Here is a 17695-nt window from a genome sequence, read left to right as displayed (position 1 = left end):
ATTTTGCCAGGCACCATCCAGACTTGTTTACAGACTCTAACATTTCTCTGGCAAAATGACAGGCGCCATCCTGACTTGTTTGCAGACTCTAACAGTTTTTCAAAAACAAGTTGTTCAATTTCCATGTATTTCCCATGTTTCTTTATTATTTAATTTTTTTAATACCTTTATTTAATTTTTTATGCGGTGCTGATGATCAAACCCAGCGCCTTGCACATGCTAGGTGAGCGCTCTAACCGCTGAGCCTCAACCCCAGCCCCTATTATTTAATTTCTAATTTCAGAGTATGTGGTTGGAAAAGATTCTTGATGACTTTGATTTTTTAAAATGTATTGCAATTTATTGTTTGGCCTATCATCTCTCCTGAAGAACGTTCCATGTACTGAATGTGTGCTCCGTGGCCTCCGGGTGGAATGTTCTACAGATGTCTGCTAGGTCCATTGGGTCTAGGGTACAAGTGAACTCTGCTGTTTCTTCCTTGATTATCTGTCCATTGCTGAGAGTGGGAAGCTGAAGTCTTCAACTATTATTGTATCAGACCCTGAAGGTCTGTTAACATTTTCTTTATATATTTGGTGATCCAGTATTGTGTGTGTGTGTGTGTGTGTGTGTGCATGCATGTGCGTGTGTGTGGTGTATAATACACATATAATATATATGTAAAATTATTTCCTCATGGTAAGTTGACATTTTAATAATTATATAATGACCTTCTTTGTCTCTTATTACTGCTTTTTCATTTGAAGTCTATTTATCTGATAGATGTAGGGCTTCTCCTACATTCTTTTGGATTCCATGTGTCTGGAATATTTTATCCCATCCCTGTCAGTCTATGAGTGTCATTAAAGGTGAAGGAAGTTCCTTGTAAATAACAGATAATTGGGTCTTTTTAAAAAAATATCTTCCAGTTGTAGATGGACGTCATACCTTTATTTTATGTATTTTATGTGGTGCTGAGAATGGAACCCAGTGCCTCACATGTGCTAGGCAAGTGCTCTACCACCGAGCCACAACCCCAGCCCCTAATTGGATCTTATTCATTCAGTCAGTGACTCAACATCTTATAATCAGAGAATTTAATCTATTTACATTCAAGGTAATTACAGATAGGCAGAGTCTTGTTATAGCCATTTTGTAACTTGTTTTCTAATTTTATTACAGTTCGTTTCTTTTTCCCTCACCTTTTAATAGTTTGTCTTTGTTGTTAAATTATTTATTCTAGTGTTGTGTTTTTGTTCCTTGCCTATTATTTTTAAGTTAGTCTAAAATAACTCATCATTATTTTGGTGAGCCATTCAATCACATCATGTACCCCCTAAATATGATATGTAACTTTAAGATAACTGCAGAATAAAAACTTTATCTGGGCATATGTTTCTGGAAGAATCTTTTTTGGTAGGTACCTTTTCACCTTCTAAAATCGTTTCCAATCCTCACTCTTTACGTGCATACCTTTGGATAACGGCAACACACATTCCCGTGGTTGTGGACTGGACACAGTGATTCAGGCCCAATGAATAGAGTATGGCAGAGGTGATGGGATGTAACTTTGTTATACTTTAGTAATTACTAGTTTTACTCATTTATGCGCACGCACACACGCACACGCACATCCCTCCATCTTTCTCCCTCTTTCTGTCGTTATTACTTAGAGTTCTAGTTGTGGAAAAATTAAGGTGCCACGTTCCTGAGTAGCCCTGGGGAGAGGTTCCTATGACAAGGAACAGATGTATCTGGGCAAGAGGCCCTGGGGACTGGACATTGCCCACAGTAAATGAGCAATTGAGGCTGTGTCCTCTTCCCTAGTGGAGGCTCTCCAGGTAACTACAGCCCAGCTGATGACATATTAGGGTTAAAATTTAAGAATTCCTAGAGAACTTTTTTTTCCATTTTGAAATTTTTTTTATTTCTTCTAATTAGTTACACATGTCAATAGAATGCACTCTGACACATCATACATAAATGGAGTATAATTTCTCATTCTTCTGGTTGTACATGATAAAGAATCACACGGGTCGTGTAGTCATATATGTACATAGGGTATTAATGTCCAGTTCATTCTACTATCCTTCCTACCCCAATACCACCTCCCCACCCTTCACTTCCCTCTACCTAAAGTAACTCTATTCTTCCCTAGCCCTACCCCCTTTTATTGTGAATTAGCACCCACATATCAGAGAGAACATTCAGCTTTTAGTTCTTTGGAATGGCTTATTTCACTTAGCATGATATTCTCCAGCTCCATCCATTTACTAGCAAATGCCATCATTTCATTCTTCTTTAAGGCCAAGTAATATTTCATTGTGTACAAATATCCATTAATCTTTATCCATTCATTTACTGAAGAACACTTAAGTTGGTTTCATAGTTTAGCTATCTTGAGTTTAGGTGCTATAAACATTGATGTGGCTGTATCACTTTCGAGAAGCTCTTTAGAGAACTTCCTTTACCTACTGTGCATATGAGCTTTGGCAATTAACTTGCTTAACCTCTCTGATTTCCATTTCCTCATTCATAACAGTTTATAATAATAAATCCCACACTCTGCTTAATTTTTAATTTGCTCAGTCTCTGCTATAAACTTGTGAGAGGGCTTCGTGCTTCATGAAGTGCTTGGTGTGTACATAGGCTAGGTCTCTCTTTGCTCCACTTCATGTAGGTAGAAAAGATGGTCTTGTGTGAGGGTGAAGGACTTCCATACCAGTTTTATAAATGGGGATTTTTTTTCTTGGGAAGATTAAACCTAAGCCAAGCTGTCCACCTGACTTTGAGTTCAAATAAGAATTCAACTTCCAATGTGTATGTTTAAACTTTAATCAATTGTCACCTCCACAGAGAAGTCTATGTATCCCTGGGTAAAATCGCATGTCCTAACCCACCCACATTCCTGTTTTATTCTCTTCATTGCACTTAGAAGTAATGAAATGGGTTGCATGGTTTCTTTTCTGCTTCCTTTCTTGGGAAAATTGAAATTTTAAGAGTATGGATCCATTCTGTCTTAATCATTGCTGGGGTATCAGCAGAATGCAGTAGGAACTCGATGCATATATTTCCTGCCTGCCAAGGCAAGATCAGTGCATATATTGCCTGTCTTATCTGTTTGATCTCAGTATATACAAGAGTATTACTGAGTAGCTTATAAACAACAGAAATTCTTTTTCTCACAGTTCTAGAAGGTGGGAAGCACTAGCAGATTTGCAGGCTGGTGAGAGGCTACTTCTTGGTTCCTAGATGGTGGCCATCTTCCAGCTGTGTCCCTACTTGGCAAAAAGGATGAGAGAACTCTCTGGAGTTTCTTTGACAGGGGCACTAATCCTAGTTGTAAGAGCCCCACCCCCACAAGCTAATCACATCCCAAAGGCCCTACCTCTTAATTCTATTATTTCTTGGGTTAGGATTTAAACATATAAATAGGGGAAGGGAGAGGTCACCAACTTTCAGATCATAGCACATTGGAAATATGTTTTCTGCCTCATGTTTTTGCCAAGAAAAAGAGTCTTTCAGATAGAGCGACTAATTAAGAAGAAAGAAATAATGTCCATATTCAATTTAGATTTTTTTAAAAACTTTCATTGTAGTCAGAATTGATGAGGGTGGAAGGGCTATAGATTGAAATGGATGTAGAGTTATGAAAAAAAAAAATCATTGTAAAAACTCTTGCCCCCAAAAATTAGAATTTGAGAAATGGACCCAGGGGCTTGGGGATGTTCTGCCTGCTAGCAATCCCAATTGGAACATTTAAGTTCTAAGGGGGGCAATTATCCTGTTCTCTCTGTCATTGTTAATATTTGTCTAGGAAATAGTGCAATCCATTATTAGCTCATTGGTGGCTGAGTGCAAATTTTCAAAATCTTCAATTGAGAGAACAAGGGCCTCCCTTTTGAAATCTTACTCAGATGACATTTTCTTCTATGGAACCTCCATTTATCTTCCTCCTATTAGAATGCATCATCTGTTGTGTGTATGTGTGTGTGTGTGTGTGTGTGTGTGTGTGTGTGTGTGTGTTGGGGACTTGGGAATGCTGTGGAAGGAAGAACAAAGAGAAACCTATGTGTATTAATACTTTTTTTTTTTTTTTTGGTTTTAATAAAAGTGCTATACACCACAGGTAAGATGCATTTTCCTGTAATACTCTAGGTACCAAAGTACCAGCAATTATTTCACTTCACTTGAGCTTCTGAAAGGATACCATGTAGTTTATAGTGTATAAACTACTTTGGGGAAAAAATGGTTTAAAAAATAATAATCTCATACCTTTTAATTTCAGGGATGTCACTGAGCCTTTAGACCAAAAAAAAAAAAAAAAAAAAAGAAGTAAACATTGCAAGAGGAAAAATGAATTCCAAGTTTTCATCATCGAGGTGGGAAAAGAGCAGGGAGGATCTGTTTTGCTCCTTATTTAACCCTTCTTCCCTCAGACGTGATGCTGAAAGTGAATGAGGACAATATGTTCCAAATTGCCAATCACATTAGTCTCTGTGTGGGCTGCTTAAAACATGCAAATGGCTCTGAGAAATGCCTCTCATCCTGCCAAGATAAATGGAGGCACACCTCACCATCAATCGCAAGGGGAGTCACAGGAGGTCGGAAAGCGTTGATGAATGAGCAAACTTCGCCTGTCCCCGCAGACAAACATTCTGTGCGGAAACACGTGTGTTGATGGATGGCGGTCCTGATGGTTGGCTCACCTGTAGCCTGGCTGCTTCCCTCCTCCGCCCTGCCAGACACACCTTCCTGCTGGATGGCTTCAGAGTCTGTGCTCGGACACCTTCTTCAGTGACTTCTCATTAAGTGACAATGGAAGCCCCAGCTTTTCATCTTGGAGTTCAAGGCTCCAATGAGCGTTTCCATTCTTATTTGTCACAGTGGCCAAACATCTGTCTTGTGTTCCAGCCCGAGTCGACGTCCGGGGATCTTTATTGCCTGTTCCTTATCAGAGTGTTCTCTGATAATGGTGCTGCTTCTCTAATAATGAATCTTCTCTGATAACCCAAGTGAAGATGTTTGCAAAAGGACATTGAGGCTGGATTGAGAGGAAAAAGGTTCACCCGGGGAGAAAATGTTTAAAAGTTTAGGATTCTAACACCTCTGCTCTTTGAGTCGATCTTTTGGTCTTGTCATGGTTGGTAGAGGGTTCAGCACACACAAGGATGCAACGTGAGTCAATCTCCAGTTTCATGCGGTAAAAGATGCAGGGTTTGAGAGGCTGATGAAAATGATATAGAAGAGATCAATGGGGCTGTCAGAATATTTTGGCAAGTATGACCTCCTCATGGTCAATGTATGAAGGCTGAACACAGTGACGTCTCCATCTCAAACAAGGGTTTCACACACACACATCCTTGATCCTTGCTTATTTGTCTTAAGACAGCATGTGGCTGGGCATGGTGATGCACACCTATAATCCTAGGGGCTTGGGAGGCTGAGGCAGGAGGATCTCGAGTTCAAAGCCAGCCTCAGCAACTTCGAAGGGCCCTAAGCAACTCACTCAGACCCTCTCTCTAACTAAAGTATGTATATAAAAAGGGGCTGGGGGTGTGGCTCAGTGGTTAATTGGCCCCAGTTTCAATCCCCAGTATGAAAAAAAAAAGACTTAACATATGGCTGTGATTATAATTGATGCATAATAAAATGTAATAAAACATCATTTAAATTTATTTCTTGTATGTTTTTAAAAACTTTCTGAGATAAGTTTCCAATGAAATCTCCCTACGTTACTGACTAGGAAATTTTGATTCCCACTCTACGTGAATCCCCTTTAATGAGAGAGCAATTTCCTTTTGTCCTTGCCCTCATCTCAAAATATTCCACACTCTTCTATTCCTGCTGATTTGCACATCTTCCTGTTGTGACTCCTTCCAGGTGCAGCTCAAATGCTTCCTCTAAAAAACCCTTCTCTAGTAAAAAAAAAAAAAAAAGAGAAATCTTTCTCCTCAAAACACCCAGCAGATTTTGTTTATAGCAACTGTAAATAGATGCTGCCTTGAATTCTAGAAGCTTGGAGTACCTAGTTTAGGCTCAAGGGCAGGTTCTATAGAGTTTTTATTTGTTCATTCCGCTAATATTTGTTGAGCTGTATTATGTAGGAATCAATGCTCTGGGATCAATGTGGGGAAGCGGAGGGGCCACATTACCTCTGTAAAACATGTCTGCTTTGTGAATTCTATTTATCCAACAAAGAGGGGGACGTAAAAAGAGCCGAGCAGAAAATGAAGATTTAAAATTTCCTTTCCATTGGGTTTCTAACAGTGAAAGTGACGATTACAAACTTTCGAACCTTCAATCCAGGTAGATCTATTACTTGGCCAATGTGTACCTCTATTCAAGAGGCAAAGTTTCTCCATGGGAGAGGGGATCCCTTTGGAAAGGACCTGGACCCTGGTTGACTATTTCTTTTCCTTTTTCTTCTTGTTTTCATGGTTGTTTATGATCTACGGCTCTGGGTGGCTAAAAGTGGAACGCGACGACTGGTACTTATAGGATGGTGTCAGCTGGAATTACAGGCCCTGTCCGCGGTGAATCCCATAATTTGTTTGGGTTGGTGGCTGCAGAATTAGAAAGCTGTTTCTCCGAGAGGCAGTGGCCAGTAATTCACAAGTTGGTCTGGGCTTGTGTCTAAGCTTCTTCAAGGACAGGACAGGGGAAGTGGTTCAGGGCTGCAAATCTCTGCAACACTGATTGGTGTTTCTTGTCAATCTCTGTAGAGAAACCTGAATTAAAAATACCAAGGAACAGAGTTTGGGTGCTCAGTGACCTGAAGCCTGAGATGCAAATGTGCCCAGTGGTCTCAGTGTGGTAGTGAGGGTGTGAGGGATGGCATGAGGCTGCATACCTCCTTTAGAGGGACCCAGTCACGTCTTTTTACAAACACTCTAGGTGCTTGCCTTAATTCAGTTTTGGCCTTAACCGGTCCTAGGGATACCAACTGGTCAATTATAACTTAGAGAAACCAGGAAACTCTAAAATTATTTTTAGCGAGTTTGATGTATTCATTCATTTTGTTGCTGGTCATCTTTCCAATATCTGTTTGCACTGATACCAAAGCCATGTCCCCTCATAATAAAGGGGTAAAGCAAAATCCTGGAGCTGGGCATAATAATGCTTGCTTGTAATCCCAGCCACTTGGGAGGCTGAGGCAGGAGGATTGTGAATTCAGAGCCAACCTCGGCACTGTAGTGAGGCCCTAAGCAACTTAGTGAGACCCTGTCTCTAAATAAAATATAAAAAAGGGCTGGGGATGTGGCTCAGTGGTTAAGCACCCCTGGGTTCAATCCCTGGTACAAAAGGAAAAAAAAAAATCCTTCAGTATTGAGCCCCAGCCTATGTGAAGCCTTTGGGACTGGGAGCTAACTGATCCTCGTAAATCCACTGCAACAGGGAATTAGTGTACCGCTGATCAGTGCCGCTGTGACCTCACCAGCAGGCTGAAGCTTGAACCTTGGCTGAACCCTCGCATATGTCTCTAGCTGCCTTTGTGGAGAGGACTATTAATCTAGGTCCTTACTCAGTCCCCTGCCCACCATGAGGGAGCTCCTACAATAGGAGGGCCACAGGAAATCCACACTCTGATCTCCTCCAGAACCAAAGTTGGCCACAAAGTCAAGCAGCTCTTTCCTGTTTCAAAACTTTCCTTAGAGGACAGGAGGATGGAGGGAAAAGAGAACTGTTAGGTTCCGTGACCTAATTACTCTCCTCCTTGTTCTGTGCCCTTGGAACTGTCTTTAATCAGGCTCTCAAACTTGGCTGCACATTGGTGTCACCCAGAGAGCTTAAAACAGCAGCAACAACAAATCCCCAATGCCTGGGTCCTGACGTGGTGCAGCCAGGGTTGGGGACAGCGAGGCCCTTGGGTGTGTGGTTGTGCTGGGATGAGGGTAGCAGGGTGGTCTCTGGGAGTGCGCCATCTGTGACCTCATTCTTTCCATTTCCATTTCCCACTGTGGTTTCTTTAAACCCTTTGCATTTGCTCTCTGGTTTACGTCCCCTCTCCTGTATAAAAAGTCAAAATTCAATTTCCTGTCTAACTATCTTTTTGATGTTTAGCAAATTTAGCTCCCTTAAGCGTCCCTGGAATATTAAAGCTTTCACCCCAGGGTTAGATTTTCTTCTCAGCTGCTAAATATTTGTCATAAACATGATTGTACCATCTGTATAACACCATGTGCACACCTGGTCATTTATTAAGACGGCTCTCTATATAGTTATGCATTTGGGTTATTTTCATGTTTTGTGAAATGTTCTGCAGTATGTAAAGTCACTTCATTTAAATGTTAATATGTGCTCACTTCTCTACTTCCTTAGGGGTGTTTCTTAAGCAGTGGAAAATATTGGTGCAAAGATAAACATTGGTTTTGTTGTTGTTGTTTTTTGGTATCAGGAATTGAATCCAGGGGCACTCAACCACTGAGCCACATCTCCAGACCTTTTTTATATTTTATTTAGAGACAGGGTCTCACTGAGTTGCTTAGGGCCTCGCTAAGTTGCTGAGGCTGGCTTTGAACTCGCCATCCTCCTGCCTCAGCCTTCCCAGCCACTGGGATGACAGGCCTGTGCCACTGGGCCCAGGAGGATAAACATTTTTAAGGCCCTTGGTATATATGGCCAAACTACTTTTCAAAGCACCTAAATTGATTTACAAAGCCAACAAGTATGACATTGTATAAGTAAGTAACTCTTAGCTTCTGAGATGGGTACATTTTAACTGTCTGGCATAATGTAAACAGAATTCAATTAAAGCCTATGTTGCAGGCTGTACTAACTAGTAATAAGTTTTTTTTTTTTTTTGGTTGTTTGTTTGTTTTTGTTTTTTTGGTACCAGAGAGATAGGATCTCACTGAGTTGCTTAGCACTTCGCCTTTGCTGAGGCTGGCTTTGAATTCATGATCCTCCTGCCTCAGCCTCCCGAACCTCTGGGATTACAAAACGGGCCACTGCACCCAGCTCAATAATAACACTTAACATAAGATAATAACAACATCTATTGTGTATTCCAAGGAGAGCTTCATTTTATTAGTTCACTCCTCCTCTTTAAAACAGTGAAAAAAAAAAAAAAGAACAACAACAACAAAACTCTTAGGTTTTATTTTCACCTTGAATCATTTCCTTTATACATATAAAAAACAGATTCCACCTGTGAATTATAAACCAGGGCTGTGGATCTGCTGATTCTCTAGAGAATCATCTGAGCTCTGCAGCTTTCTGAATTGCTTCCACAGGAGACTCAGTTATCCGATTTGATCTAGAGACAGAGAGACTATATTTTAGCAGAGGCTGCCCAGGTGAGGCCAGCTGGGGGTCAGTCATGGGTACCACAGGCATGTGTTATTAGAAGAGTGTCTTTATGCTCTTCTGTGAATACATGTCACCATTCCTTCTTGAACTTCACATCTCTTACCTGTAACCAACAATTCAAGAATCATTAGAATTTCTCCTAAAATGGGATCAATGTAGTAAAATGCTTATTAAAATTTATGCTAAGATTCAACTAAAAATCTCTGTGGATGATGTCACTGTGGCAAGATACAAAGGACAGTCTATTCTCTTTAATGTAAAATAAGTGTTGTAATGTCACAAATAAAAATAAAAATTCTGGGGATGTGGCTGAGTGGTTCAGCAACCCTGGGTTCAATCTTCAGTACCAAAAACCAAACAAACAAAAGGATCAGTGTACACATTCCTATTATGCATTGGTGAATTAGTCTCTTATTTCCTCTTGTTCTTGGGAAGAAGCCCCCTTTTTCCTTCCTTTCCTCTGCTTATCATGATATACCTACGCATGTATCTTTGTGTCTAGAAAAACTAGAGAAAAAAATGTCGATGCTGATATCTTTTTTTAAAATTTTATTTTTAATTGTAAATTGACAAATTATGGTTGTGTATATTCATGGGGTATAAAAGCAATGCTATAATTGATGAATACAAAGTTAAATTGATTTTATTGCTAATTTGCTATCCATGGAAGCCTTTTATTTTGATGCAATTTTATTTCTCTATTTTTGCTTTTACTGCCTGAGCTTTTGGGGTCAAATCTAAAAAAAAAAAAAAAAAAAAAAAAAAAAAAATCATTGCCCAGAGCAGTGTCTTGTGATCCATGAATCTTCTTTAGGAGGATTATTCTGAATCCTTTGCTGTTTCACGGATCTCTCTTCTTTAGTTTCTGTATTTGGAGCTTGCTTGGTTTCTTTTGGGGTGCCATGTTCTTCCTAGTCTTTATAACCCTTTGTATCTCCCACTGGGATCCGTGTGTGTGAGTGCACAGCCACCTTTCCCAGCTTGTTATAGGTGTTTTCTGGAAGGGATAGGCCTTCATTATTTGGTCTAACTTTTGATTGAGGATGGGTCAGATGGTATTGATCTGGGCAGATAGAGCTTTTCTTGAGTTCTCTAGATGCTTTTGTTCAGAGTTTGAGTGGGGCAGCTGAGTGGGCTCAGCTACCTAGTAAGAGAGGTTTTTTTGGAGGGGGGAGGATATACTGGGGATTAAACTCAGGGGCACTCAACCACTAAGCCACATCCCCAGCCCTATTTTGTATTTATTTAGAGACAGGGTCTCACTGAGTTGCTTTGTGCCTCACTTTTGCTGAGGCTGGCTTTGAACTCATGACTTCTTGCCTCAGCCTCCGAAGTGCTCAGCGACGTAATAAGACCACTGAGTGAACCCTGCAGTCATGCTGAGCTGCTGGATGGGCACCGTCGTCACCTCATATCAGGCCAGGCCACAAGATATATTCAGGGATGAGGCAGTGCTGCTATTTGAATTCAGGAGTGGAACAGCGTTGTGAAAGAGTCTGAGGTTGAAGAGGGTCACTGATTGCTATGGAGGAGACCAGCTGCTTTGCTCAGTAGAAATACACAATGGAGGTTCATTCAATTTCCTGCCAATGTGGGTCCTTGAGAGGAGCTTTAAGCCCGGACTGAGCACTGTTTAAAATCCCACAGGTGGTACACCTAGGCCATGCTCCCTTTCAAAATTCACTGCAGTGGGGTCTACAGGTGTGCTTCGAGGTCACGCTGAGCACTGTTAAATTGTGTGGATAACTCGACTCTGATCTTTGCTGAAGTTTTCTCATGCTGTGACCTTTCTGTAGAACATCTAGCAACACCACACAGAGCCCTAGCACTGAGAAATGACATTTGGATATTGCTGACCATTTTCATTATGACTGATATATTGTGACAACAGGAATATATATTCAAACTAATTCATGCCACAAAGCAGTTTTGAAACAATACAAGAACAGCTCATCCAGCTTTTTCATGGGCATTGATTTTCCTTTTACATTTTTACATTTTTTTGCTATTATAGATATCTGTGTAATAAATTCCAGTGCATACACATTAACTCATTATATCCTCAGATAATTCCTGGATTGATCTCCCATTCGTTTGTGTCAGCAGTTGTGTGAGAAGCAGGATAATGCACCCCTACAGACAAAAATTTTCATGTCCCAATACCCACGGTAGGGGTTCTGATATTAGACTATGTGGCAAAGAGAAATTAAGATTGCTAATTGGAAACTTTTAAAGTAGGGAGATTGCCTTGGATTATCTGAGTAGCACCAGTATAATCACAGGGATCATTAAAAATAGAATAGAAAGGCAAAGAGAGTCGAAGATGTAGCTCCAGAGGAAGGGTACAGAGAGAGGCAGTGTTGTTGACTTGAAAAATGCAGAAAAGAGCCAGAAGCCAAGGAATGTGGGCAGCCTATGGAAGCTGGAAAGGGCAAAGCAACAAATTCTCCACTAGAGCTTCCAGCTTCCACAGAGCTGTATCAGTATTTGAGTTTAGACCATTGAGACCCATGTCAGATGTCTAACCTACAGAACTGTGAGATGATAAATTTGTGTAGTCTTGAGTTGCTAACTTTGTGGCAATTTGTTACAGCAGCAACACAAAGCTAATACAGCCCACTTCCAGATTAATAGTTAGCATTGGCTCTCAGCTGATTTTTATTTTGTGTTCTACTTTATGGTGAGAGGATAGCCTTAGAGGTTTTCTCCTGCTGTGAATTGTAATCCACCTCAAAAGAGGCCTTAAATATCACAAAATCATCATATGTGGGAGGCTCATAAATATTATGATTTCCCAAGGGCCTGGGGTTTCCCTAGCTGTTTTTCTTATCATATCTCCCCAGTTCTGAGATAGGAAAGACTGTAGATGACTGCTGAGCTGGAATAGCTCTTTGTCTTTGAGGTCTCATACTAAAGGCTGAAAAATCCCCCATGCTTCCTTGAACGTGCCATGATAAGCAACAGTTCTTGCCATGAATGGAAGTCCTTTAGCACTCCTCTTCCTGTTTATCTGCCTCGATTGAAGACATGAGCATTAGATCTCAGGTATCCAAATTCCAGCAAGCAGAGAAGGACCACAAGAAAGTCAGAGACCTTGGTCCTGATGTCCCTGAATCCCCCATCCACTGCCAGGATTCTCTTTATGAGAGAAAGGTAAACATTTACTTGTTTAAGTTACTGATAATTATTTGTTCTATAATGTGCACCAAAGCACTCCTTACAGGCAGAATCTCCACTCCATCCTTATTCAGACTCTACCCTGTACTTCTCTCGGCTAAGCCTCCCCGTCCTTGGCTTATCTTCTCCTTGAAGCTGCGTTTACTGTATGACCCATGGAATCTCCTCCTCTTGACCCCTCCGGCACCATCGGAGCCAAACACATGGCAAACTATGTTGAATATTCCTCTGGCTATCTCCTGGATGTCTGCTCTGCCTACTCACTAGAGTAGCACTATCCAGTAGAACTTTCTGTGATGAGGAAATTTGTTTATCTGTTCTGTCCAACATGGTGGCCAATTGGGCACCTGAAATGCAGCTAGCACAACATACATTTTAACTTTATTTAATTTCATTTCAAATAACCACATGTGGTAAGTGGCTGCCCTCTTAGTTAGCACACACTAGAATATCAGTTCCTTAAAGAAAACAGGGATAATTGATAAAATTCTTTCTTTTAGCAGAGAGGTGGGCACTAAATACACAATAATTCTTTTTTTGGTGTGGATGGGTACCAGGGATTGAACTCAGGTGCACTCCACCACTGAGCCCCATCCCCAGCCCTATTTTGTATTTTATTTAGAGACAGGGTCTCATTGAGTTGCTCAGCGCCTTGCTTTTGCTGAGGCTGGCTTTGAACTTGAGATCCTCCTGCCTCAGCCTCCCCAGCTGCTGGGCACATAAGAATTCTTAAATGACCTTTCATTACTCCTCATAGCCCACAGTAGTCATTGCTAATCTTTATGCCGATAGGAAATCAACAGGTAAGGTGAATGAAAGAAGTTTCCGGAGTGTCATAATATAAAAGGTGTATGTAAAGTGGGGACTGCAGCAAGCTGTCTCATGGGGGGCAGTAGCTCTTCAACCCAGATGATGTTGTCTTGTTAAAGGGAGAATCAGTGTGGCCAAACTGAGAATGAAAGTGACCAAATTATGCTATGAGCATATATGAACATATAAAAATAAGTTCCACTTTTATATATAATGATCACATGCCAATTAAAAATAAATAATTAGAAGGAAGACCAATAGAGCAGAGGAAGGTGATCAGAGGAAAGCACTACAGACTGAATTGGAGCAAATTTTGTTATGTGCATTTATAAACATGACAAAATGAACCCTGCTATTATGCATGACTATAATAAACTAATAAAATAAGAAAAAAAATAATATCTAAAAACTGGTATGTTTAGATAAAAGTAGCAGATTTTAAAATATTGATAAATTGGGGCTGGGGATGTGGCTCAAGCGGTAGCGCGCTCGCCTGCCATGCGTGCGGCCCGGGTTCGATCCTCAGCACCACATACAAACAAAGATGTTGTGTCTGCCGAGAACTGGAAAATGAATATTAAAAAAAAAAAAAAAAAAAATTAAAATATTGATAAATAATTTGAAATGAAAAAATAAAGAAATTTGGGTAGCTTTAATAAAAGATCCCATGGCCAGATGTGGCCAGAGGGCGACCAGTTTGAGGCCTATGGCCCACAAGACGAATTTCAGATTCTTGTCAATTAGCCCTGCCTGAGAAACTGGCAGACATCCCAGGTCGGTCACCTGCGGTTTCTTCCTGCTACTCTGCTCTAGCAACCTGGGACCACCTGCAGTTCCCCAAACTGTCCTGCACTCTGGTGAATCTATTTTTGCTCCTGGCAGTGTGATTGCTTCTCGGTTACCCAACCTTACACAGACCTTGATGCCCCTGTTCCCCTAGGAGTCTGCTAGTTATTCTGCAGGTCTCAGCTCAGACGTCCTTTCTTTAATAAACTCTTCTTTAACCCCAATCAAAAGACAACCCGGCCCTTTGTACAGAAAGTACAGCTGCCACTGTCCTGCTCTTGTGGTGTGAGAATAAGTTGCTTACCAACCAGCTTCAGGAACAATCCCTGCTAGTTTTCCAGCAAAAGCCTAGGTCATTTGAATAACCAACTGTGCTGAAGGATTCATTTAGCTGTCTACCTATTCTCCCTAGCATTAAATTAATAAGTCCCTGATGCCATTTCTTGTCTGCAAAGGATGAGTAACGAGTAGCCACCTCCAGGGGCGGAGAAGAGTAAAAGATGTGTTTCATAGACAGTGCTCAGTATAGTGTCTGGAGCACAGGGAAATTTAAATGCTCAGTAAAATATTTCTCCCATTGTCACCTTGTAGCCAGAAACATGTCAGGCAGAGGTGCCCATATGAAAGCAGTGCGATCACAAATCAGTATGTGCTTTCCCGAGAGAGTCTGCCCTGGAGAATTGGGTTCCGAGGGATGCAGGGATATTCCACCATTGTTTGCTATTGATGTTGCTTTCTGATTCTGCATCATTTTGATTCCCAAGACATGTCCTGAGACTCAGCAGGTTCATGCCCTTCTCCGTCCTTCATTTCAGATGCTTGGAAAGATCAGGAATTTTTTTTCTTTGAGTTGCTCATTAGCACGTTCCAAAGTGAATCCTGCAGGTGCCAGATAGCTTAAATTTAAAATCAATTATCCAGTTAAGCTAAGATGTAGATTTGGTGGGGAAAAATCTACTCGATGGTTGAAATAGTGAGCAGACCAACAATTTTGTTCAGATAGAATTTCCCCTTACAAGAGTACTCCGTGACTTCATGTTAGGAATTTTATCTGACACATTCAAAACACTGAGACTCCTACAGGTTGAACAGGCAGCCCAAGGGTGTGGGTGCTGGCGTGGGTTTGGAAGTCAGGACTGTTTAAAATCTAAGCACAATGATGCTGAAGCACAGCCCCGGGCTGTCCCCTTTGTTTCCAGGCTGCTGGGTGATGGTCACCTTGTCAGGGCAGGGACCCAAGTCCAGGTCTCCTGACTCCAGGGGCTGCTTCTGTTCTAGCCCGCTGCCTCTCCCTGTCTGAAGGAGCAGTTTGTGTTCAGGGATACCCTGAAGGAAGGACAGAGCCAAGCAGGGCTATCAGCTGTTTGGACAAAGGGCCTCTGAGGCCGGGGCATTTCCTTAAGTCTGCTGGAGCAGACTCTGGGAGCATCCGGGATGGCACCGTGATTCTTACGAGTGCCACAGGAAAGAAAGACTAGAGGGCATAGCCACCCCATGCCAACCAGGCCAAAGTGCACATGCCCTCTGCTTTCTTCAGAGATGACCCTGTGGCTCTTCTTTGTTTTCATGGCCCTCCAAGCAACCTAGACTATCCAGAAAGATACACTTAATAAATTTTAAGGTAGCAGGCCCTAAGTTCCCCAAGGAATCCCTGCATTTTTTTTTTTTTTGAATGATACTGTGAAGCTTATGGCTTCAGATTTTTTTATTTTTATTTATTTATTAATTAATTCGTTGCCATACTAAGGATGGAACCCAGGGGTGCTCTACCACTGAGCTAAGTCTCCAGCCCTTTAAAAAAATTTTTTTTTTTCCTTAAGGCAGGGTTTCACAAGTTGAGGCTAGCCTCAAAGTTGCAATCCTGCCTCAGCCTCCTGAGTAGTGGAGATTACAGGTGTGTGCCACCACAGCCCGATGCAGGAGCTTTTAAAATTTGAGACCGTCTCATTTATTAATTCTTGGTATTATTTCCCAAGCTTTAGGAGTCCCGTGAGGAAGTCATGGCCTATGACTGGGTGTTAGAGTGCTAACACCCAGTGTGTTTTTTTTTTGGCAATTACGACATTTCTGGTCTAATTCCTAGGTCTTTGATCCATTTTGAGATGATGTCTTTTGTGGAAGGTGAGCGATAGGAACCTGTCTCATTCTTCTACATATGGGTGACTAGTTTTCTCAGCACGATGGTTTGTGTTATGGTGTGCATGGGAGGTGTCCCCCAAAAGCTCACATGTGAGACATGCAGGAAGGTTCAGAGGAGACATGACTGGGTTGTGAGAGCCTTAACCCAACCAGTGAATGAACCCCTGATGGGATTAACTGGGTGGTGTCTGCAGGCAGGTGGGGGTAGCTGGAGGAGGGGGCATTGGGGGCGTGGCTTTGGGGTCTCTATTTGTCTCTGGAGAGTGGAGTCTCTCTCTGCTTCCTGATCACCATGTGAGCTGCTTCCCTCCACCACACTCTTCCTCCATGATGTCCTGCCTCCCCTGCAGCCCCAAAGAATGGAGCCTACTGTCTGTGGACTGAGACCTCTGAAACCATGAGCCCCTGAATCAACTTCTCCTACCCTTAGATTGTTCTGGTCAGATCTTTAAGTCACAGCAGTGAAAGGACTGACTAAAACAATTTGTTTAAAAGCTTGTCTTTTCTCCAACATGTATTTGGGTGCCTTTGTTAAGAATCAGATGATCATAGATATGTGGATTTGTCTCTGTCTTTGATCCCACTGGTCTGTGTGTCTGCTTGTAAGCCAGAGTCTTGCAGCTCTGGTTATTATAACTCTATACTATAATTTGAAATTCAATACTGTGATGCCTCCGGCAGGGTCGTTTTACTCAACATTGCTCTGACTTTTGTGGATCTTTTATTCTTCCACATGAATTTTAGAATTGTTTTCCTACTTCTGTGAAGAATGTCACTGGTACTCCAGTGGGGATTGTATTCCATCTATAGTTTGCTTTTTTGGACATAGGATCATTGCACAATATTAAGACTGCCATCTATGAAAGTGGGAGGTTTTACCATCTTTTAGTGTTGTCTTTGATTTCTTTCTTTGGTGCTCTGTAATTTTGTAGAAGAATTTCCCATCTTTTGGTTATACTTATTCTTAGATATCTATATTTATATCTATATCTATCTATCTACCTATATCTATAAATATATATCTATATATCTATATCTCTCTATATATATCTATATCTATATCTATCTATCTATATCTATATATATATATATTATTTTGAGGGGGCTTTTGTGGTTGGGATAGTTTTCCTGGCTTTCAGTGGGTTCATTATTAGTGTATAGTTTGTATCCTGCTACTTTGCTGAATTTATCAGCTATAGGAGTGGTTGAGTTGTTAGGATCTTCTAAGTATAGATTAGATCATCTGTAAGCAGTGATAATTTGAAGTTTTCCTTTCTGATTTGTCAGCATTTATCTTATTTCTTTGCTTACTTAATTGCTTAGGCCAACATTTCAAGTACTATAATGAACAGGAGTGGGAAGAATGGATATCCTCGTCTTGTTCCTGATTGTATAGGAAGTGCTTTTAGTTTTTTCCCATTCAATATGGTGTTGACTTTGAGTTTGTCATATACAGCCTTTATGGGGTTGGGGTAAGTTGTTTCTATCCCTG

Source organism: Marmota flaviventris, chromosome 1 (genome assembly GCF_047511675.1).
Source record: "Marmota flaviventris isolate mMarFla1 chromosome 1, mMarFla1.hap1, whole genome shotgun sequence".
Classification (NCBI taxonomy): Eukaryota; Metazoa; Chordata; class Mammalia; order Rodentia; family Sciuridae; genus Marmota; species Marmota flaviventris.
Note: the sequence above shows the minus strand (reverse complement) of the source record.